General features: G+C 45.8%; 1 protein-coding gene across 1 annotated transcript in view; it reads left to right on the top strand.

Annotated features, from left to right (window-relative positions):
- The window catches only part of LOC149331074 (uncharacterized), a 437,932-nt gene that overhangs the window by 971 nt on the left and 413,266 nt on the right, over positions 1-23,695 (top strand). The gene's annotated exons all lie outside the window — the stretch shown is intronic.

Raw genomic sequence — 23,695 nt, 5'->3', positions numbered from 1 at the left:
TAGGAGCAAGGCTCTTGTATACCTGTTCGGCTTCCACGTCTGCTCAGCTGAGCTCGAGCACAAGTATTTTGAGCAAAAGTTCGTACCTTGTTTAGGATTTGAATTTATTTTATCTGCACAGCATCTTTTTGTGCTAAAAAAGTGGGATCGGATCTGTGCGTGAGTGCGCAGTTTGTTACATCTGGTAATGCTATAGTCGGCAAGTAACAGAAAACAAGAGGAGCGCTGAAAATTTTCTTGACGTGTCTTTTCGCTCTCCGCGCTTATCCCCGCCGCCTTTCCTGTGCTCGACGTTGTCTGGAGCCAGTGGTTTTGCCCGGCAAGGAATTCAAACCAGTGCCGTACTGTTCCCATCGCACCTGTGGATATCTACGCACAGAAGGCAGTACGATGACAAAAAAAAAAAACTTAGTCAATGTCTTCACGCCCCAGCAGACATGGCCCGCATTGAGAGCTTCTGAGTGCGCATATGTGAACATACGGTGTCCTGTTTCGTCACGAAGATATTAATGTAGCCCGACACTGCCCAGCTGGCGCAAGACAGCTCAGGCTAGTGCTGCTGCCACATCATCTCTCAAGCAGCCGTATTGGCATTTGACCGGTATCCCGTACAGACTGCGTAAGTTCCGAATATGCGGTTCGGTTTATGTGTATCTAGACCGCAATTTGTGTGGTCTACCTTTCTTTCCATAAAAAAAAAAAATGCCAAGAGGTTTGTCCGTGCTCCTAAAATTAGTCGTACATTTCAGTTCCTCTGGTGGCGTGTGTAAATTTCCATTTGGTGTACTCCGTGCGCAGACAGCGCACTCGTTGTCGCCAACCACAAGTCTCAGTTTAGTTTTGTCAGCGGTATAATACGGGCTTTATGCAAAATCGAAACAAGGGAGAATTTACGCGCGCAAGAATTACGTGATCATTTACTAATATTCCGGTATAAGTACGTTATCAAATGTAAGAATACAACATGCGGTACTCATATCGCTTTCGGTGTCACGTTGACTTCATTTCGGACCTGTTCTTTTCGTTTTCGCGAGGCTATTTCCACTTGTTTTGCAACTACAAGTGAACACACGGCTCCTGCAATCTCCGTGGCAAAGTCACATGTAAAGAACAACAATATCCCCTCATCCTAGACTGCTTCGAAGTTTTCGGCTGAATATTTGCCCGTCCGTTCGCAATGGAAGACAACAGCGGAGCCGTGTTTGTACCTCCCTTGATTAGCACGTGACATCTCATTTCCGCCGTTTCCGCGCCGGCGACAGGGAAGTACACGCTATGTACGCCGCTGTTCCGTCGACTAAACGAACGACGCGCGTTGGTCTCGAACACTTGACCGAAGTGCTAACAAGTGTGTGGGGTTAGAGGCTACGTTGGCTTTGTGTAAGGGCGATGCATTGGTTTCCTTTGCGCTCTTTGCGTATACTGCATAAAGAGGGCACGTATACATGAAAGGGCTAGGAAGCGGTCTCTGCAAGTTCGTCGCGGTGGACCGATGTTCTCTCCAGGAAAGCAAAGCCAGGAAAGTAATCAGATATCACCGAAGAACAGAGCGCTTACAAGGGGCAGAGAAGAAGACACGCGTACGCGCAGCGCTGTGTGTGTGCGTGTCTTCTTTTTCCGACACTTTAAAGCCATTTTCACACCGGATTTTTCCGTGAGGCAGCTTGGAACCAAACTACCGGAATGCCGTCTTCTGCTACATGTCGGCCGTTCTGAACGACGATGGTCCCCAGTGGCCCAGCGATTGTTGTCTAGCACGTTGCGTTCTTGTCAGAGGTGATTTCGTTTTTGGGGCAGCAAGGGCGTTTTTCACTTTCGAAAATCTCCGACATTTGAGTTGATACTGTTAGCCTCTGAAAAGCTCAAGTCGCTGTTGTATTGCAAAGGACAGTGGTTTATGATGATGGTAATTATGAGGAGCTTTATAGGCACTAAGGAAACTTTGGCCTAAGGACACCATGGGACGTCATATGTTCTCGTCTGAACATGGTGTGGTCGAAGCCCCACTTTGCAGGCACTGTCACCTTAGGAAGGCCGAACAAGAGGTTCCTGGAAACATTGTGCTGGTTGTAAACTAGCGGCGCTGCATTGCAGATTGAACTCCACATGTTCCCTTTACGAAACCACTAGTTCCCCTAAGCGGTCCGGGCTTCAAGCACTAACGCTGCTTCCTGTGCAAGGATAGTGGTGCAGAATAAATGGTTTGGTTTGGGTTATTGGGGTTTAACGTCCCAAAGTGGCTGAGGCTATGAGAGACGCCGTAGTGAAGGGCTCCGGAAATTTCGACCACCTGGAGTTCTTAACGTGCACTGACATCGCACAGTACACGGGCCTCTAGAATTTCGCCTCCATCGAAATTCAACCGCCGTGGCCGGGACCGAACCCGCGTCTTTCGGGTCAGCAGCCGAGCGCCGTAACCATTGAGCCACCGCGGCGGGCTGCAGAATAATTGCTTACTGTCTGATCTTTGTTAGAGCAAACGTACTCGGTGATTAAAACGTGCACACGAGTTCTGTGTTCCAATCGCCACGTTTATCCGTCCCTTTTCATTGCATGCACCAAACGTTTTCGACGAGTCAACGTTTGTAATTACGCAACTTGGGGATAGAAAAGATTTTGCCGTTTTGGTAGCCATCACGACGAAGAGTGCCGCGCGACTCATAAGGCGTATACATGCGGACGCGCTGCTAGTCCAACTCAGCCACGTAACATCTCAGCGTTTGTGCCATTTGAAGGCTACGATAAATTCCCTTTTCTTTGCCTTTGTTCTTGCATTCTGCTGTAACTGTAGGTGGCCTACCGCAAATTTCAGGTCGTTGGTCCTCGAAAGACTTGCTTACTTTTGTACTTATCTTTCCGTTGTTCTGCATAAGAAATCGCGCTTCTGCAATTTTCAAAACAATTTTGCGCGGTAGATTGGTAAGTCACAAAAAAGTACAGGGAGGAAAATTCAGTTTCTTTCAGGCTTGTTTGAGTCAAATGAGAGAAAAAAAAATGTTTTGTTTCTATGTTGCCTTCAAAGACCTACTTATGAGGGGGCAGTGATGGGTGTTCAGAGAAAGTTCACCTACGGGTGCTCTTTTTATGAATATCCTGAAGTCTCTCTTGTTTAGTAATATATGTTATGCATCTCATCCTGATGGAAGACGGGTTTCACCATCCGAAACCGTTCGATGAATACAGCAAAATAATTATTCATTTCTGAATATCCCGCGACATATATTGCCGCGAAGGTTTGTATTGTTTGTTTTCACCGCTTTATTTGTGACGCAAGGCGCGATCAGTTATCTGAAGGATCGCAGCCAGGCTGATGTGATTCTGCGTTGTTCCAACTCTTGTGGTTATTTCTTATGCCGTATCTCGAAAGTTTGTTGTCACCTTTATATTGTGCATGGCCGAGAGCGGCGGGTATTCTGTTCGACGACCCGCCGAGCACGCTTGTCACTACGCCGCCGCTGAGTCATTCAGATTTTTGCGGGCGCAAGGCAGCCCACAAAAAAACGTTTTGCTTGGAAGCCATTTTCTTGAATTCTGCTAAATTGAAAAGCGCTTCCTATAGGTAGACATTTATTACGAGTCGACGTTTCGGACAGAGCCTGTCTTTTTTTAAGACTGAAGATAGATGGTTCTCGCTTCTCTGGCATCTGTACAGGTGTCCGACACATGAATCAAGAGAGAGAGAGAGAGAGAGAGGGAAAGGCAGGGATGTTAACCAGAAAGGATTCCGGTTGGCTACCCTGCACAGGGGAAGGGAATGAGGGGAATTAAAGAGGAAAGAGAGAAGTAACGGGAAATAATCACAGTCTGTCAATTAAGGCAGTCGCTCTCAAAAAGCGAAAGAGTGCCTTGTAAGCCTTGATGGCAGTTGATTGTTGTGGCCACGGACCGAGGATCTTGGCCTCTGTGAAAGGGCGAGGGTCCAGGCGGTCCAGAGCACATCGCAGCTTATGTCTTTCGGCTACAAAGGCAGGGCACTCACACAAGATATGGGTGATTGTCTCATCACAGGCGCAGTTCACACAAGAAGGGCTGTCGGCCATCGCGATCCGGAAAGCATACTTATTCGTGAAGGCAACACCGAGCCATAGACGACACAGTAGTGTTGCTTCACGACGCGCTACATTACACGGAAGACGGAGGCGCAGTCCAGGGTCCAAAGTCCTGAGGCGACGGTTGCACAACTCACCAGAGTTCCACGCTGAAAGTGAAGCAACAAGCAAACGATGGGGGAGAGAAGAACGGCTCAAAAGAAAAAAATAAAAACAGGAAAGAAAAAAACCGGAACTGGAAAGGGGGAGAGTAAGTGTTGCCATCCTCCACCCGCGTCTGCGATCGCGGGGAGAAAAGATAGACAAGAAAAAAAGGAAACGCGGGAGGGAAGAAGGGACGGCAGCCTGAGTCTGAACACAGCGACAGCGAGTAACTCAGGACGGGATTGAGAGTAGCACAACCATGGCGCGTGAATGCACTAGTCACGTGATTTTTTCTTTCTATTTCGCGGGCCTTCTTTGGAGCTCAGAAAACAAGATACACGTTAGAATTTAACGCCAATAAATAGAATGGGGGTTTCTGTAGGTGCTCTTCATCTTTTCTATTCACATTTGCTGTCTAAAGCCAATATTTACGCATTTAGAAAAAAATATCTTAATTGCTAATCAATTAATTTCAAAACGAAAAATTTCCTATGATGCGCTAGTCGTTTGGTAGGTGTATGCAAGTGGTTTCCCTGGCCTACCTCAAATATTTTATCTTTAACCCTTGGATAAAGTTAGCCTGGACACCCTGTATATACATACATGATCATATGTAACCCAAATCCATGTGACCAAATTTGTTTGTCTACAATTTGTATTTCTGTGTTGAAGTGCCCTTGTCGAATGCTGTTTTAGCCCCTTCCTTTTCATGTGTCAGGCATTGCAGCCTTTAGCTCTCACTCCGGCTATCTGTAACGGAACGGAGCAAATAAGGAGAAACATACTAATCTTCATAGGCGATACTTCAGCAGTAGCAATAATGCCGTCGCTATCCGCTAGTTCCAGTCGGTCGCGAATGTCCTGAAGCCCACTCCAAGACAGCCACGACCTCAACCAATACTTTTCGTGCGACGCGGCTGCTCCTTCCCGTAAAATCCCTGTTACGAAAACATTCTTCAAGCTGCACCTTATTGATATGCAGCCGCTGGACGTGTCACTTTTGCGATGGTAATGCTTGCTCTTTCAATATTTAGCGGCGCGCTGTTAGTATAAATGCTCTCCAAAAGAGCATGCTTGCAAGGAACTCCGAGAAAGTTACAACGACGTCTGCCGCCTTTTCGTAGAAGCGATTTTGCAAGTTCCGAATGGAAAGTGTTGCGCCACTTCAACTCGTGCGCGCTGCCGTCAAGCGCCACCGTCTTCGCTGCCGCATAAATTGACAGAGGGCTGAACCTTGGGACGGTGGTGGAATGGACTGTTCCACAGCTAGAACTGTCGGTAGAACCCACCCAGCGAATAGCATGGGCTGCGACTCGTGTTAACGCTCTTTTGCCGGGTGCTGGAGTTAAGTGCAGTGCAGTGCGCAGAGGGCACTCTCGCATTGCATCTTTTTTCATTCTACCGCCGCGGTGGCTCAGTGGTTATGGTGCTCAGCTGCTGACCCGAAAGACGCGGGTTCGATCCCGGCCGCGGCGGTTGAATTTCTTTGGAGGATAAATTCTAGAGGCCCGTGTACTGTGCGATGTCAGTGCACGTTAAAGAACCCCATGTATTTGAAGAATTGAATAAAACAGCGCAACGGAGGACGAGACAAGAGAAGGACAAACTCCAGCCTTCCGTTGCGCTGTTTTATCCAATTCTTCAAACATGTACAAACCAGACCGTATTTCGCCTCTTCTGGAACCCCAGGCGGTCCGAAATTTTCGGAGCCCTTCACTTAGGCGTCTATCATAGCCTGAGTCGTTTTGGGACGTTGAACCCCATAAACAAACGAACCATCTTTTTTTCATTCTTGTGCTGTTTGTCCTTGAAAATGAAAAATTAATGACATGAGTAATTTAAGTAAACTGGGTTGCGAAGTAGAGCCTCAGAACTGATAAAGAAATGTAGTGAAAGCGGTTTGTATTATTAATAGAATTAACGAAGACGGCAATCAATTCAGCTCTTAAGTGGACATGAACGCATATCTATTTATTGATTTATTTATTACAATAACCCCAAGGCCCACATGGCATTATAAAGTTGGTTGGTGGAAAAAAGAAAAAATACACATTCGGGACAAGTGCAGACAAAGAAAACCATGGCAGAGATGCTTGTTGGATATGTGTGATGATGACCGTCTTGAATAACGATCGGTCTCAGCAGCAGGCGATGGAGGGAGGGAGGTGGTTTCACGCGCTGATTGTTTGCGGAAATAAATATTTAAAAAGAGAAAGAAAACAAAAGAGTTTTACAAAGAATTATAGCAACTTTATGGTTATGACCAACACGTGATGATGCATATGATGGGCGTGAAAAATTTCCTGTGTCTGGTTAAGAAAGTGTATGCTGCGGCAAATGCTGAGGCATGAAATTTATCTACGATCAGCAAGAACTAGTACGACAAAACTTCCATTTAATGAAAGAAACACTGGCTGTGCAAGAATAGCTGTAAAAGATGAAAGGAAATCAATGATATTGAGCTGATTTTCTAGCACTAATGAAGAAGGCCATTTGTGCGAGATACCAATTGGACGGTGCATATTCAGCATAAGGCCGTATTAGTGTTTTATACAAAAGTAACTTCACGTGAAATATAGCCTCAAAGAAGTTAGAGCGTAAGTATCGAAGAGCATGGTTTGATTATTAGCAATACGATAGATTTGCAGGCACCAGGATAGGTTATTTGTTGCGTGAACGCCAAGATATTTGTAAGACAACACGCGTTCAGTGTAACTCCATTTATCTTGTAATTGAAAGTTTTAGACGTGTCATATTGCCCTCAGAAGCACTTAACTATACATATATATGGATTAAGAATCGTAAGCCATCGTCGACGCCAAATAAGTACGTTATCAGGAGCAGTCTGAACGAGAGAACTATGATTATGGTCCTGTATTACACGAAACAGACCGCAGACATCTGCAAAAAGTCTAAGAGAAGGATTAATTTAAACCTAAGATCATTAATATATGAGTAAAGAACCCAAAATAGAGCCTTGGAGTGCATTACATCTCACGGCACGTGATGATGATAGCAAGTCGGCGGCTGATATAAACTGAGAGCAGTTGGCCAAGAAACATTCAATCCATTTTAGAAGAGTGTGTATATATTTAGAACCTAATTTAAGAAGCATTAATTGATTCCACATCTTAGCGAAAGCAAAGTCGAGAAAGATACAGTTGATTGGCAAATTGTAGTCTTAAGATTGTGCTATGATAATGGACAGATAATAGTTGGTTCGCACAAAAAATAATTACTCCGAAAACTTCCTGACATGAACTCAATAAAAGTTATTTTCCAGTAAAGAAACGATATTAGAATATATTACATCCTGCAATGAATGCTTATTAATGGTATTGGCATGTGTTTAAGGGGAGGATTTATATTGCCTAATTTCCTCATCGTCATCTCCCAGTCAACTGGCATTGTGGACTGTTCTACGTAGTGGGTAGAGAGGTGCGCTATATGTTTTTAATAAACTGCAGTGTTCTTCTAAAAATTAGAAACAATGTTGTGAGCACTGCAACTGGATGATAACCTCAGACGCTGAATTAAAATCGCAATGACTGTGAAATCTGTTTGCATTTAGGTCCATCAGCAAATAAAAGCGTTTAAAACAACCACCTTCGTATACAGGGTGTTTCATCTAAGATCTTACACAACTTTTAAAAAATAGGCTTTCTGAGTTAGGATAGCGATTTTTTCGGCCTAACATTGTCAGCGGTGCAGTATATGACAATACAGCTAAGACGTGCTAACTAGCAGGCTGGTTAACTAATATTGAATACTTACTTTTTTAACTATTACTTTTAGATTCGTTAATTATTGACAGGCTTGTAGCCCACAGGAAGTAATATCCATATAAGTTTTTAGAATTTCGCAAACGTGGTTGCCCTCCGCGCTGTGGCTCAATACACTTTGGCTGCAATAGCCAAAATAAATTCGCTTCGAGAGCCTTGCTGGAAAAGCAACCTCTCCAGTGCACTCAACTCGTGGAAATAGCCAAAATTTGTTAGACCACAGCGCCGAGGATAAGCGCGTTTTCGAAATCCTGAAAACTGATGTGGATATTACTTACACTGGGCTACATCCTCGCAGTTTTTAAGGAGCCTAACCATTAAAAAGTTAGCTATTCAATTTTAGTTAACGAGCCTGCTAGTTAGGCCGTCTCGGCGGTATTCTGATGCTGGCAATGATGACTACACAGCTGACAATGTTGTGCAGAAAAAGCTGTATTCTAACTGAAAAAGCTTATTTTTAAGAACTGCCTAAAAACTAATGTGAAACGCCCTGTATATCCCAAAGAAAGGATCACCCTTTGAATGTCAAGAAACTTGCTTTTAAAGGTGATGTCTTGCGGTATTATTTATTTTTGTTTTTGCCCAGGCAACGCGTGCCTGGAATCTTCTCCCGCCTTATGTGGCACAAATTAGACCGGTTGGCGCGTTTTGCCGTGCTTTATCTAAACATCTTCTATCGCCCTTTGTTCTTCGAATCAAGCCGCCTTCCCCCTAATGTAATCCCGGATGGCGACATTCGCGTCTTTTCAAACAAGAACCCGCGTCTAGCTTAGCCACGCCTGTTTTCACACGAGCATCTAGTGCAGTCTTGCCGGAAAAGGGACAGTTTCGAGTGCTCTTCCATTTTAACCAGCCGGTTAAAGTAGAAGAGCACTTTACGTAACTAATTCCTAACGACGCAGACGTAAAACCCATAAGCTAGGAGTACGGACACTTGTCTGGGCTCGCTCACGAAAGAGATCTGGAAATTTAAAAAAAGCATACAACCCTGATGGCAAGTTGAGCAGCTGACATTGTCCCGCCACGCGCCATATTAGCAACGAGGTCGGCAGGGATAAACAGTTACCGATTGGCCAGAATATTGGGTGTCACATAACATTAGCTCATCGTGATTGTCCAAGGAGTGACCGCTGCCAACTAGTTGGCAGAAACGGGAAGGCTTATGCTGACGACGGGTGAAAAGAGGAGGGTGTTTCAATCAAGCATATATATTTTATTTATTTACTTATACGCCTGTCAATAATTAACGGACCTGACTGTGATAGTGGCCGCCGCGGTGGCTCAGTGGCTATGGTGCTCGGCTGCTGTCCCGAGCGACGCGGGTTCGATCCCGGCCGTGGCGGTTGAATTTCTTTGGAGGAGAAATTCGAGGCCCGTGTACTGTGCGATGTCAGTGCACATTAAAGAACCCCAGGTGGTCGAAATTTCCGGAGCCCTCCACTACGGCGTCTCTCATAGCCTTAGTCGCTTTGGGACGTTAAACCCCATAAACTAAACTAAACTGACTGTGATAGTTAAAAAGGTATCAATTCAATATTAGTTAACCTGCCTGCTAGTTAGCACGTCTTAGCTGCATTCTGGTGTACTACGCCGCTGACAATGCTATGCCGAAAAAATCGCTATACTAACTCAGAAAGCCCATTTTTTAAAAGTTGTGTACAGTCTTAGATGAAACACCCTGTATACGAAGGTGGTTTGATGCAAACGCTATTTGCTGATGGACCTATATGCGGAGAGATTTTACAGGCATTGTGATTTCAATTCAACGTCTGAGGTTATCGTCCAGTTGCAGTGTTCACAACATTGTTTCTATTTTTTAGAAGAACACTGCGGTTTATTCCAGCATATATTTAACGCACCTCTGCACCCACTACGTAGAACAGTGCACAATGCCAGTCGACTGGGAGATGACGAGGCAGAGCGCCAAATCTATGTTGAATGGGCGAATCAACGAGTGAATTGGAAAAACGAAGAAGCGGCTGTATTTGATTCAGAGGTGGTGAGAGCTTAGAGCTGATAAGTGGGAGAGCCTTACTAGCGATAGAGGTACTGAATAAATAAGTAAATGATTAAAATATATATGCTTGAATGCAACATCCTCCTCTTTTCACCCGTCGTCAACAAAAGCCTTCCCGTTTCGGCCAAATAGTTGGCAGCGGTCACTCCTTGGCCAATCACGACGAGCTAATGCCGTGTGAAACCCACTACTCCGGCCGATCGGTAACTGTTTATCCCTGCCGACCTCATTGCTAATGTGGCGCGTGGCGGGACAACGACAGCTGCGCAGCTTGCCGTAAGGTTTGTATGCTTTTTTTAATGCCCAGATCTCTTTCGTGATTATAGCCAAACGGGCGAGTCGCTCTTTCGAGATCGAGCCCAGACAAGTGTCCATACTCCTTGCTGATGGGTTTTACCTCTGCGTCGTTAGTAATTGGTTACGTGAAGTGCTCTTCTACTTTAAGCGGCTGGTTAAAGTGGAAGCGCACTCGAAACGGTCACTTTTCCGGCAAGACTCCACTAGGTGGTCGTGTGCAAACAGGCGTCGCTAAGCTAGACGCAGGTTCTTGTTTGAAAGAACGCGAATGTCGGCATCCGGGATTACGTTGGTTGCGTAGAAGCTCTCCCCACCTCTGAATCAAATACAGCCGCTTTTTCCGTTTTCGAATTCACTCGTTCATTCGCCCATTCAACGTAGATTTGGCATTTTGCTTGGCCACATTCTAAACAACCACAGTCCACGTCCTCCTCTCCAGTCTCCCGGCAATTAATCTCCGTTTCTTGGGCACGTTCCGGGAACTGAGCGAACTAGAATCCTGAAGGATCCAGCGGTGCGCTGTTTGGAGATGACGATCACTCCCATCCCTCCTCTGGACTTTCCGGAGGCACAATCCCTAGGAATATTAATATCGCGTCTGTCTCCCGTCTTACATGCTTGACGGATTTTTTAACTCCGCACGCGGAACTTCCGTGCCACCGATTTCAGATGCATAATCGAGTGTGCTGATGTGTTGAGATTCTCTGAGGGAATTACGAAGTTCGCGTTGTAATGTACTTGAACGCGTCTCAGCGCATGTAAAATTGAGGAGTGTTTTGATTTATCTTCCCACATTATGGAACTGCCTCGTTCACTTCTGGCCGGTTTTGAATAAATGGATGCCGGGTGGAGCTAAGGCAGGAGCATTCCTCGTGATTTTATGAACAACTGATCCCTCTCCGCTCCAGCTTGCTGCTCGCAAAAAAATCATGTGCTAAAAAAATCTTTAGGGTCCTAGAAAAAGGTTGGCAGTGACAAGCGAAAAGCTGCAGTTATGCTTTGTTTGACGCCATGGCTGTCGCAGTTCCCGCACAATGCACTGGGAGCTCCACGATAACGGTGTGGGCAAGCGCGTTATATAGCCCTTCTTGCGCATGCGTAGTAACTGTGGTAAACACGCGGCGGCAACGAAAGGTCGAACGGTGTTACTAGTGCACTGTAACGGTGTCGAGGATGCGAGCGCACAGTAGTAGCGGCGGTGAGGAGGCGGCGCACATGCGCAGTAGCGCGCGGCTGCGCCAAAAGGTCAGGCGGTGGAGTCGGCGCGGCGGCGGCGGCCACCTGCGCCGCGCGTGACGTCACTCGGTTTCGGGTATGCGCAGTTGTGGCAAATCTTGGCTCCGACGGCTCACGCGAAGCGCGGCTGTGGTGCGGGTAGTGAAGCTTTTCGCATAGAGTAATATAGAAGTAAAGAGCGGACACTCCCGTAGGCCCCAGCGGCCGACTTTTGTGCACAGCGCACCTAGCGGACCCGGGGAAACGCACTGGCCTCAGAGATGATAGGCCATAACAGGAATCTTGGAGGCTCTACTTTAATTGCGTCTTGTGCATTCTCCACTCTCGCGAAGGAGGCGGTGTCACAATGCCCAGCTGAGCAGCCGGCCACCAGCGTGACGATTACGGAGCACGCAACGATTATCCAGGTTTCGACGTGCAACGCTCGTCAAAAGCGTTTGGCTTTGATCGCTTGCCTGGACGCCGCGGCGAACACGTCACCCACAAGCCGCAAAGGCGTTATGCCACGCATTGCGTGCGCTTGGCAAGCGGCAGTGAACCTACTACGTGCATTCTGTCAGGGTAACAATGAGCGCATCAGCAGCATCAGTCACTCCGCAGAAGGAAGCCAAGACCATACTCTTTTTCTTTTTTCTTTATTTGCACGTTCAGTGTCATCTGGCGGAAACGGGGAAGCGCCGAACTCGGCCGCGAAAGGGCCCGAGTGTCCGCTCTTTACTATTATGTTACTCTATGCTTTTCGCTTCAAAATCCGTTACACTGGAGGAGGTGGAGCGAGCGCGGCTTCTGCCGCTTATCTGTTTTTTCAGCTAGCGTCCGCTTCTGCGGACGCAGTTGTTGCTGCGACGCGCGCCTTTTCTTTTCTTCTTCTCTTTCCTCTGATCTTTTAACTCTCCTCTATCTGCACGTGGCAGGGGTGGTGGCTCGGCTCGAGCCAATCGGCAGGCCCGTGCAATTTCCTTTTCATACTACTCTCAGTCACAAAAACAACAACATCCTTTACACTAACGGTATTTTATTGAATTCCAGAAGAAGGCTTAGTCGGGCTGGTTGGTGCAAGTTGATGGAAACCGATTGAACAACGCTGACAGACAGGGCGTAAGAACACGGACACAAGCGATGACCAGCAACCAGGTGATTTTTTTTTTTTTGCGACAGGCAGGGCAGCATTATAATTAGCGCTTGTGCCTGTGTTCTTCTCTTGTGTCCTGTCAGTGCTGTTCAGTCGTTTTCTATTAATTTTATTGGACTTTAGGATAATGCGGGGTAGAGGAAAGGGGATCGTCTCGAACTTCTCCGCTTCACCCACAAGATAGATCTGCAGGAATATACACCCCGATTTTGACGAGTCAAGACGACAAGCAGGAGCCGAAGCCATGAAAAGGCACTACGGCGGGCGCGAGGGCGTGTTCAATGTCGATGCTGCGGGTCCCGAGCAGGGAATGACGGCCGTCGCGGTAGTGCACCAGAATCAAGCAGTAGACGGAATGGTACTGGCTACGCAAGAAGCCAGTACTAATGTACTACTAGTACTGGTTGCTCAAGAAGGGGCGATTGCTCTAGCTGCAACACGCACTAGCTCAGAATACATTCTTACAGATTCACAGACAGCGTATCGCAATTACCTCTGGGGCAGGGTCGCACCGCTAGCAGCTAAAATCCTGCAAGACAGCTACACCCGTGGCTACCAAGCCACACACAAACACTTAATATGGGTACCAGGTCACCAGGGCATCCCAGGGAACGAGAGCGCACATGCCTCAGCCCGAGCATTTCTCCACCGGGCACCCAGTGCGGATGCCGTGGAACCTCCTACCCCACTACTATCTTACACCGACATACTTTAGCACTTAAGATTACCCCGTCGGGTCTACCCTCCGCCGGCTAAAACACTAGACATAGGGGAGGAACAACACCTCCGAAAGCTACAGACCAACACTAACAACAACCGACGAAGACTACACGCAATAGACCTGGAGTCATTTGACTCACAGTGAAAATTCTGCGGGGAGAAGGCGGACCTGTACCATATGATATGGGCCTGCCAACGAAATCAGGCGATCAGTGTTAATAACCAGCCAACGCAGGAGGAGTGGGAGGCAGCTCTGACCAGCTCTGACGAAACGAGTCAAAAGCAACTCATCGAAAGAGACCGGACAGCAGCCTACGCCAATGGGGTTCCGGACTGAGAGCTCCAACCGCCGCTACAACCTCCTAAACTATTTCATTAAAATATTTTCACCACCACCAGGCATCATAAGCCGCCTCGAGTTCATCCTCGCTGTGCCACCTTCCTTCATGGCAGAGCCACAGCCCAGCGCTAGCGGCGCTGCCGTGTTCGAACGCTGGACCAGAAATTTTCCTTAAACTGCGAACAGTGTGCGCTACATGTGTCGCCTTCTTTTCTCGCCATGTGGCCGCGCTTTGGTGCATGCTAAATTGTAATTACTCATTCCGTAGAGAGCTAGTCCTCTTCAGGGAATTTCCCCAAGTCCCACGGGCACTTTATTACCCTGTCTTGAACAGAAACTGGGGATTGCGTCGAAGCGTAATTGTGCGTCCATGCGTCGTTAGGGTCAGATGGCTGTCGTTCAGAGGGCGGAGCAACGATAGGCTGGGCGTTGCTTGTCATTCTTCTTTCGTCCAGTGACGCAACGTCGCCGGTCGATAAAGAAATGAGCTGCGGGTGCATACGCGATCCTGTTGCATCCTTTCGAGGAAACGCGAGTAGATTGCGCGTGATAGGAAATACGCGCTCGACCCTCCGCACTCAGGTCGATAAACGGCGCGAACGGGCCGCTTCGGAGTGCTTTGGCGATATTATCCGCTGGGCCTGTACAGCGGGATCAGTGGGTAGCTTTCCGAAAGGCAAAGCGCAAAAGGCTGCTTGGGCGCTAGCTCACGCTCTTTAAGCGTGCGCTTCGAGCCTGCTTAACCATTTGCTGATATTGTCACTGTACTGCGCACCAGGCATTCAGGATAGTGTCGCCGATTCTGTCAGCTGAGCGTAATATAGGCCTCTTGGTTAATTGCAATACATAGATCTCATCTTAATCTCTAATGAGCAAGGTCAAACCTTCGGTACGAGTAGCGAAGCCATGTCCTTTGGTTTGTAGCGCTGCGCAAGCATATTTGTCCAAGTGGTCGTGGCCAAAAATTCAGGGGGCACTTTGGCTCTCTAAAGTGCTGCAAGGCGAAAGCGTTTCCTGGCCACTGTTTTTTATTTGCTTGTTTATTTTTTCATATTTACTTTTTATTTGTTTGCGCCTTTTCTTAATTTATTTTTTATTTTTATTTTCACATCTGATTTTTGTTTTGTTTTTATTTTTGTTTATTTTCTGATTTTTATCTTTTATTTTCCTTTTCTTGACATTACTCACTTTATTTTATTTATGAAGCCCATGCATTCACTAGATGCGCCTTTATTCATGCTGGAACCTTCAGCCTTTTAAGCAGTGACGCCGAAAGGCGGACGAATCTGCCGACGTGTCTGTCGACACGGCTGCCGACGCGTCTGCTAACGACAGTATGAGGCATTAAAGGCTTTCGCCTTAAAAAGCTGCCGTGCAGCCTTACGGGAAGGGAAGGACGAAGGCAGGCAGCAGGCGAGAGCCGCATCGCACACGGAGTCACCCAACGGCGATGCGATCCCGTCGCTACCCTGTGCGCCTAGCTGGCCCATGTTTTGCGCCATGCGCCAGGTTTCCCAGAAAAAACAGAGCGATTCCATAATTACAGCGCGTCGAACAGGACAGAGAAGAAAGGGACACAACGCAGCGCTGACTCACAACCGAAATCTTTATTGCCTGACGAGCTGAAGTCTGTACCCAAATGGCAAAGCTTCCGGAGGAATGTATTAGCGCACCCGCTGTAGCATTGTCAGGAAAGAAATATGTCACCTTGATTGCGAATGCTGACACGTGCCTGTAATACTGTGATAGCTTTTGTTTTTAAGTCTAATAGGAGGATTAATTTTAACATAAGGTCATTAATATATATTAGAAAGAGTAAATAACCCAAAATACTGCCTTGAAGTGTACGAGATGTCACGCCACCTGATAATTATAGTAAGTCAGCGGTTGATATAAACTGAGAGCAGTCGGCCAAGAGACATTCAATCCATTTTAGAAGACTAGTGTATATATTTAAAGAACATAATCTAAGAAGCAGTAATCGATTCGACATCTTAGCGACAGGAAAGTCGAGAAAGATACAGTTGATTGGCGAACTGTAGTCTAAAGATTGGGCTATGATAATGGCACGTGATAATGATGGCAAGTCGGTGGCTGGTATTTAAACTGAGAGCAGTCGGCCAAGAGACATTCAATCCAGAAGACTAGTGTATATATTTAGAGAACTTAATTTAAGAAGCAGTAATTGATTCGACATCTTAGCGAAAGCATAGTCGAGAAAGATACAGTTGATTGGCGAACTGTAGTCTAAAGATTGTGCTATGATAATGGCACGTGATAATGATGGCAAGTCGGCGGCTGGTGTTTAAACTGAGAGCAGTCGGCCAAGAGACATTCAATCCAGAAGACTAGTGTATATATTTAGAGAACTTAATTTAAGAAGCAGTAATTGATTCGACATCTTAGCGAAAGCATAGTCGAGAAAGATACAGTTGATTGGCAAACCGTAGTCTAAAGATTGTGCTATGATAATGGGCAGACTGGCCATCAGTTCCGTACGCATTCCGGCTGGTCATCCAATGAAGATTTAAGCTGTGAGTGTTGTGTTCTTGCGTGTTCTTTTCTTCTACTATGCCACTTTGCTCACCGTCCAGTTATGGAACACCGTCACCAACTCGTACAACAACGTACTTTGTCGTACAGAGCGAACCTACCCCAAAGAAAGAAAAGCTTGCGTTCGCATTCATTTCGCGTTCAAGGAGACATGTGCGTCGTTCTCTGCGTAATATGTGTCGTGTGTGCTTTGTTCTACGACTCACTGTTGGACTCACTTTGAGGCTGTAACAGGATAGAGTTCACATAAAAGTGAAATAAAACAGAGAAAGGAAACAGCAGAGAAGAAGCAGATTTAATCGCGCATAGTGACAACGTTAAGAATTTTCAGAGGATCTTGTAAAGTGCGATAGAGATGTTTCAAGTAACATCTGGTTTAGAATTTCAAAAGGACTCCGCCGCTGTGGCTCAGTGGTTACGGCGTTCGGCTGTTCACCGACCCGAAAGACGCGGGTTCGATCCCGGCCGCGGCGGCTGAATTTCGATGGAGGCGAAATTCTAGAGGCCCGCGTGCTGTGCGATGTCAGTGCACGTTAAAGAACCCCAGGTTATCGAAATTTCCGCAGCCCTTCACTATGGCGTCCCTCATAGCCTGAGTTGCTTTGGGACGTTAAACACCAATAAACCAACCAAACCAGAATTTCAGAAGGCCACAAATTCCATTCTTGGATCACATGCGAGAAAAAAGAAAATTTGAATGTAACGCCATGGAATCTGTGTTCGGTGGTGGTGATTTCTTTTATTACACCCAAAACAGGGGACCAGTCTAAAGACCGGTTGCACTGGCTTAGAGGAGGTCGGCGGGGATCCCTTGGGATGTCGCGGCCTCCACCGCGCGCTCATTATTTTGAATGCTTCGTTCTTATGACGCGCGTTTTCGGCTCAAGCAGGTATCTATTTATATTAGTCAATGCGTGGAGAACCACGTATGTCGCGCAATTTCCCAGTGGTCTGAAGATACACCACATAGAGCTGGAAGTTCTCAGTTTTAGCCTGTAATGTTACATTCATCAATATTCAGGGCAATATTTTTTTCAGGACGTTTCACAGGAAACAGTTTGCAATAAGAAAATTTTCGATGTTTCATGGAATTTTAAAAAGAGGAATTGTCATTCTTTTTCTAGATTCATGCAGTTTTTAAGCTTCTGCAGAGAGATAAAGCCTGAAATAGGGCATTCGTGTCTAACTGAGGTAAAGTTCGATTACGGTATGGAAGATTCCTGCTTCGAATCATCGCTACTGCCATTCATCTATTTTTTGATAACAAAATGTCGGCGTTGAATTGTTGTAATGCTCCACGATGTAGCAAGAGAAGCGAAGCCTATTGATGTATCGATTTTCAGGCAAAGCTTACGATATGTATAAATAGAATACTTGCCGCATGTATGCGCATTTTTTGAGTACAAAACGCCTCGATCGTCGGACAATGGAAGCATCAGTTTTCAGCCTTGAAGATAAGCAATGGCTTTGCTCACGTTCCTAAACCATGAAACAATATTTTCTAAGATAATGAAAAGCGCACGAGCAATCGGGATTTTGTCAGTCGTCACCGCCCCTAAAAACTTTTTAAGCTGGCTTTGTTAACATCGAAGCTCTCAGCGATTAAAAATGATGCTCCTCCTCTCCCCCCTCAACTTATACGACCGATATGCGAGAGACAGGAAACACATCTGTTTTGTGTTCAACCCGCCCGCGTTATTTGGGCACTACGAAAGCGAAGTTTGGTGGTGTGGAGCGACTAAGAACGCGCGGTGAGCTGTTGCTTGAATTGACGGCGACCAGTAGTATTTACGAATAATTTGCAAAATATAGAAACAAAGCACAGCTTTTAAATTTGTCTGCAATTTTTACAAAGGACACCTTTACAGATTGGTGCATAAATATATTAATATCTAAATCATCTATGGTCTCTTTAAGCCCTTCACAGTTCGGCGACGACTCGATCCGCCGCGGTGGCTCAGTGGTTACGGCGATCGGCTGCTGGCCCGCAAGATGTGGGTTCGATCCCGGCCGCGTCGACTTAATTTCGATGGAGGCAAAACTGTAGAGGCCCGTGTGCTGTGCGATGTCAGTGCACGTTAAGAGAACCCCAGGTGGTCGAAATTTCCGGAGACCTTCACTACGGCGTCCTTCATAGCCTGAGTCGCTTTGGGACGTTAAACACCAAGAAACCAAACCACAGATCGGCGACAGCTTTTGACTCTCTGCCACCAGCGTTCTTAACTGACATCCGTGATCCTTATATTAGCCTGCTGCTTTTAATTTACACCCTTCTCTTCTCTTTCTACCGTTGCACGTTAGCCAACTGCAGCGCCCTCCGTTAACCTTTGCTATCGTTTTCTTTTTGCACGACTAGTGGACAACTATGGACAGACCCTGGCATAAGGAGTCACGAGTCAAAGGGCGCATGACGTCTTGAGAGTTATTTCTGCTTCCTTTCCGGCTTCTGAAGCGTGCAGTGTATTACGCAATGGATGTTCGTTCTCCGACTGCGCCGTTTGTTCTTCGCAGCCCGTCGAACGCACAGCCCTTTGTTCCGTCGGTGGTGCTACCGTCTGCTAGTGGAAACGAATGGATGCGGCCGAATGGCACTGCTGTAACGCCGCGGAGTGCGTCTGTCTGCGTACCTAGCTCCGCAGAAGCGGACATCTTTCACAGCCCCGAGATTGCCTCGCCCCGCGGTTGTTTCTAAACCGAAGCGAATGGAAAGGGGCATTGAGAGGCCGCATTGAAAATATAAAAATTTGCCCAACATATCAATCTGATCGGGAACGGAGGAATTGAAAGCGGTGTGTAACTCACAGGAGGGCTTGGGAAAGTGAATTTCTTTCAAGACGTGGAACTTGTTGGAGATTGAATGTAGTATAAAGAAGAACAAAATGCGAGTGTTATAACAAGCTCGAAAAAAAAAAGAGAAGAACAGGTTTAAACAGGTTTGAACTCGAATACAAGCCGGGAACTGGACACATAAAATTTGGCGTTTCAGGAGAGAAATTGTACGCTGTTGGAGACGTGATCATTGAAAAGGGGTTCTGACTTCCTGCCACACTATTTGTTCTAAGGTTATATAAAATGCCTGCGAGGGGTTGCGCAGTAGCTCGGCCGATAGAGCCGTGTTGGGCTCGGCCTTCGACATTACATACTCAATGCAATCGCACGACCTCACTGAGTTTGAAGGTGCCTGTTTGTCGCTGCCGAGTGGCGCAGAACTGCTTCCAATTTCGTTTTCAGGCCCTCCAGTCTTCAGTACACGAAGGAATTGCAAACATATGGCAAACAATTCCGGGATTTGAAAACAGTGTTCTGAGTTTGCGGAAACGGATAAAAAGATTACAATTAAAGTGGACAAGTCTAGCTACTTTATCCCCTACACCCAGACGGGAAAACGGATATATAAACAGGAGGAGGAAAAATAAGGGGAGTGCGAAAGGCTGGGAGGTTAACCGGAATAATAAACCGGTTGCTACACTGCAATGAAAGAAAGGATGAACGGATATAACACTCTTAGAACTAAAGGAGTGCAGAGGAGTGCCCAGAACACACTTTGAAGGAGTATTCGCTTGTCCCATATTCCACTCCTTTTTCCAGAATAAAATTACTCCCTCTGGACAAAGAGTGATCCAACACCTACTCAAGGAGTACTGTACTACTCCTGCAATAGAGTACAGGCACTCCTCCGAGGGAGTAAAGCTACCACATTGAAACAGCATCCTACTACTCTTTCAGGTAGAGTTCCAGGACTCCGTTTGTTAGAGTGACTATACTCCTTCAAGGAGTATCAGCCCAGATCTTATTTTACTCCTTCAAAAGGAGTTTCACGTGTTTTCAATGTATTCTACTAATTTTCTTATTTCACATATTCTTCAGAGCAAGTTGGTCATATGTTTTGCAGGATCCACCTGCGCTACATCTACAAAAGAGTAATGAGCAAAAGGGATTATAATCTTTGAGTAGAATAATTTTTGCTCATACAACTACTCTATGGCTACACTACAGTTTGCACATTAGTATGGTGCTCTGTCTGCGTTCGGAATAACAATGGTTCAAGAAATAATGACACAAATGTACAACACTGATAACTTTTATTTCTCAAGTCATTGCTGTGATTGCTGTGGCTGCCCAAAACACGCTCGGGAGGCGCTCGCTAGGATCAAGCCCCATTAGTGTCTCAAGCAGCAGACAAGCCCGCTTTGTTTTTGGGGTGTACTTGACATTAAATGCCAAGAACACTGCCAAAAGCAAAGTAAACCCATCTACCAAATCCACCGCAGTGAGCTGTAAGCGCTCAAAAGAAACTAAGATGCTGGATGATGCCGTAGCTTGCTCGGCTGAGTGAAGGAGCTTTGGCTATGCGTGCATTTCTCCGGGTGCCTGCAAACATGAATGAAAATATTGCAAGTAAGAGTCAATTCCAATGCCCTTTTCATACTATCATGCATATAACCCCATGGAAAAAAAGAAAGAATACAACTAGAATGTACTGATCGTGTGTGTCATGTCGCCACTAGTGTGTACCTATATTGTGACCAAGTGCAGACACCTTTCATTGCAAACCTTCATTCAGAGCTACAATTTTATGAAGCCCAATACAATTATCACTATGCTAGTCCTTTCAAAAGCTGTGTGCATGTAAAACAAGCACATATTTACCAAATGAAAATTTTAACATGAGCAAGCTCTTCTGCAAGTATCATGATCAGCCTGACTACGCCCACTGCAAGGCAAAGGCCTCTCCCATGTTCTCCAATTAACCCTGTCCTTCGCCAGCTATGTCCACCGTGTTCCTGCAAACCTCCACCCATGGAACTTTTTGCTGCTTCCTGCTACGCTTGCCTTCTCTTGGAATCCACTCTGTTACCCTTAAGGACCAGCGATTATCTTGCCTTCGTCTCACATGCCCTACCCAAGCACCCTTTATTCTCCTGATTTCCACTAGGATGTCTTCAACCCGCGTTTGTTCCCTCACCCACTCCGCCCGCTTCCGATCTCTTAACGTTACGCCTATCATTTTTATTTCCATAGCTCGTTGCGTTGTCCTTAACTTAAGCTGAACCCTCTTCGTTAGCCTCCACGTTTCTGCCCCATAGGTGAATACCGGTAGGATACAGCTGTTGTATACTTTTCACTTGAGGGGTATTGAAAAACTGCCATTCATGATCTGAGAGAACCTGCCATATGCACTCCACCCAATTCATATTCCTCTAGTTATTACCCTTCATGATCCGGATCAGCGGTCACTACCTGCTCTAAGTAAATGTATTCCCTTATCACTTCCAGTCATTTCTAAAACCACACCTATTGTGCTTGACGGTTTCTTGTCACATAATACATTGTGCAGTTTAAAATATAAGGTAACCTTGAATCGGGAAAACACTTAAACCAATGACAGTTTTCTTGCTGAAGAGAAATGGCTGTTGCAATTCCTGTTTCTCAGATACCATTAACTGAATTTCATGCTCTAAAATAGTGAAGGAAAAATTCAAAATTTTTCATCTCAAAGAGGCAGACAACAAATTTCAGTTTGGTTTGGGTTGGTTTATGGGGTTTAACGTCCCAAAGCGACCCAGGCTATGAGAGACGCCGTAGTGAAGGGCTCCGGAAATTTCGACCACCTGGGGATCTTTAACGTGCACTGACATCGCACAGTACACGGGCCTCTAGAATTTCTCCTCCAAAGAAATTCCAGCCGCCGCGGCCGGGATCGAACCCGCGTCTTTTGGGTCAGCAGCCGAGCAAATTTCAGTTGCACATTTTTTTTTAATGATGCATAAGGCATTACTATGCACGGATAACCACACAGTATTCGCCTATGACTGCTAAATAATTTGTAATTAAATATCTTCTCTCTCCTGCTTCACTTTTAAAAACCGAGCAATGGCAATGGCATCAAAGGTCAGTATAAGCCAGGGGAGGCATGAGGAAAACTGCAATATAATTGCGGCTTTGTCATTCATTGTGATTCCGACTCTTAAGGCAGGCTGGTTTTAGCATTGTAACTAATTAAAATGATGAAGTAGCGATATCGTAGCTTTTTTGTGCCTTCCATAACCTATACTGAACATTGATGTCATAGCAATTGCTATGCTATTGAAACAGGGAAGAAAAGAAATCTGGTTGTAATTATTTAGCGATTGGAGACGAATACTATGCAACAATTCTATGTATACGAATGCCCAGCACGTCGCTACAAAGAACACACATAACCAAAAATTTGGTGTTTATACTCATTTAAGGTAATACTACTTCCCACGCAAGAACACGACAGCCATGTGTAAACTTTTTGCTTTCATAGTAATAAAATCTATCCAACGACAAGTTAGGCGCAGCATGTCTGCTCTTTACAAATATGCAATACTGACAATGTTTGACACTAGCATTTGGCATGAACGAGATAACTGCGATTACTTCGCACATTACGTGCCAGTCCATACTATTATGCACAATTTAGATTTGCAAATGTAATGTGTAATTCTCTATGACTGCCACGTTAGTGCACTGCAAACCAATGAAGTTGTCTTGCATTTGCAATGTTCTCACTACTTTTATGCAACACTGATCACTTCAGTATATCTGCATCGTTCTGTTAGACGGCCACGGGATAGCTAGAATTAAGGCTATTTTATGTGATGGAAACCATTGACTGGACAACAAAGAAGAAAAGCCTCAACTACTGTCCTGGTGCTGGGACGTCTAATAAGAGCTCAGAAAGACTCGGTTTCAATACGCCAGACCCTCCGCATAACATTACCCTGTGCGAAAATACCCCACCCCACCCTAGCTTAATTTCTGTCCACATGCACCAAGGCTCACTGCACCTGTTATAAATATTGCCCTAAATATTGCAATCAAGCTGCCCGTGTATGCATAGGCTATCTGTGCATGGAGAAAGAAAGAAGTTGTTAGGAATGTTTCACACCAAAAACAGAAAAAAAGGCAGCCTGTTTCTCAGAAACAGCTAAGAGCATGAAATGGTGTGTCCAAAAAGATTAGGCTGCTTTGTACTTATTTATGACAACGAGAACTGTCAGAGCTGCGCTTTCGAAAATTCAGGAGCTTTGTGCACAAACGTAGCTTCCGTATGCACGTCTTGCAGCACCAACGCTTCCGAATTGAAACGACCGATGAATATGCACAGGAAAAAGCAAATAGAGAGCGCTTGAATTTAAAAGAAAAGCTACCTTGCACAATCAGAAATTTCGCGACAGAACCTTCCAAACAGTGACGTGTACTGGTTGCGGTATACCGAATATATACCTAGCAAATAAGTGTGCGCTTTGTTAACGAGCGGGATTCTGTGGCGGCAATGCTACAGCTCCAATTCCGAAAACCTAACGCTGCAAAAATTGAGTTTTCAAATTACGTGCCAATGCACGATACATTTTTGCACGCATTTAGAACTTTCAGTTGTGGAACACAGACAACGAA

This window comes from Amblyomma mixtum, chromosome 9 (assembly GCF_055824585.1).
Source record: "Amblyomma mixtum isolate Tamu chromosome 9, ASM5582458v1, whole genome shotgun sequence".
In the NCBI taxonomy this organism is placed as follows: domain Eukaryota; kingdom Metazoa; phylum Arthropoda; class Arachnida; order Ixodida; family Ixodidae; genus Amblyomma; species Amblyomma mixtum.
This window is presented reverse-complemented; position numbering and strand designations above follow the sequence as displayed.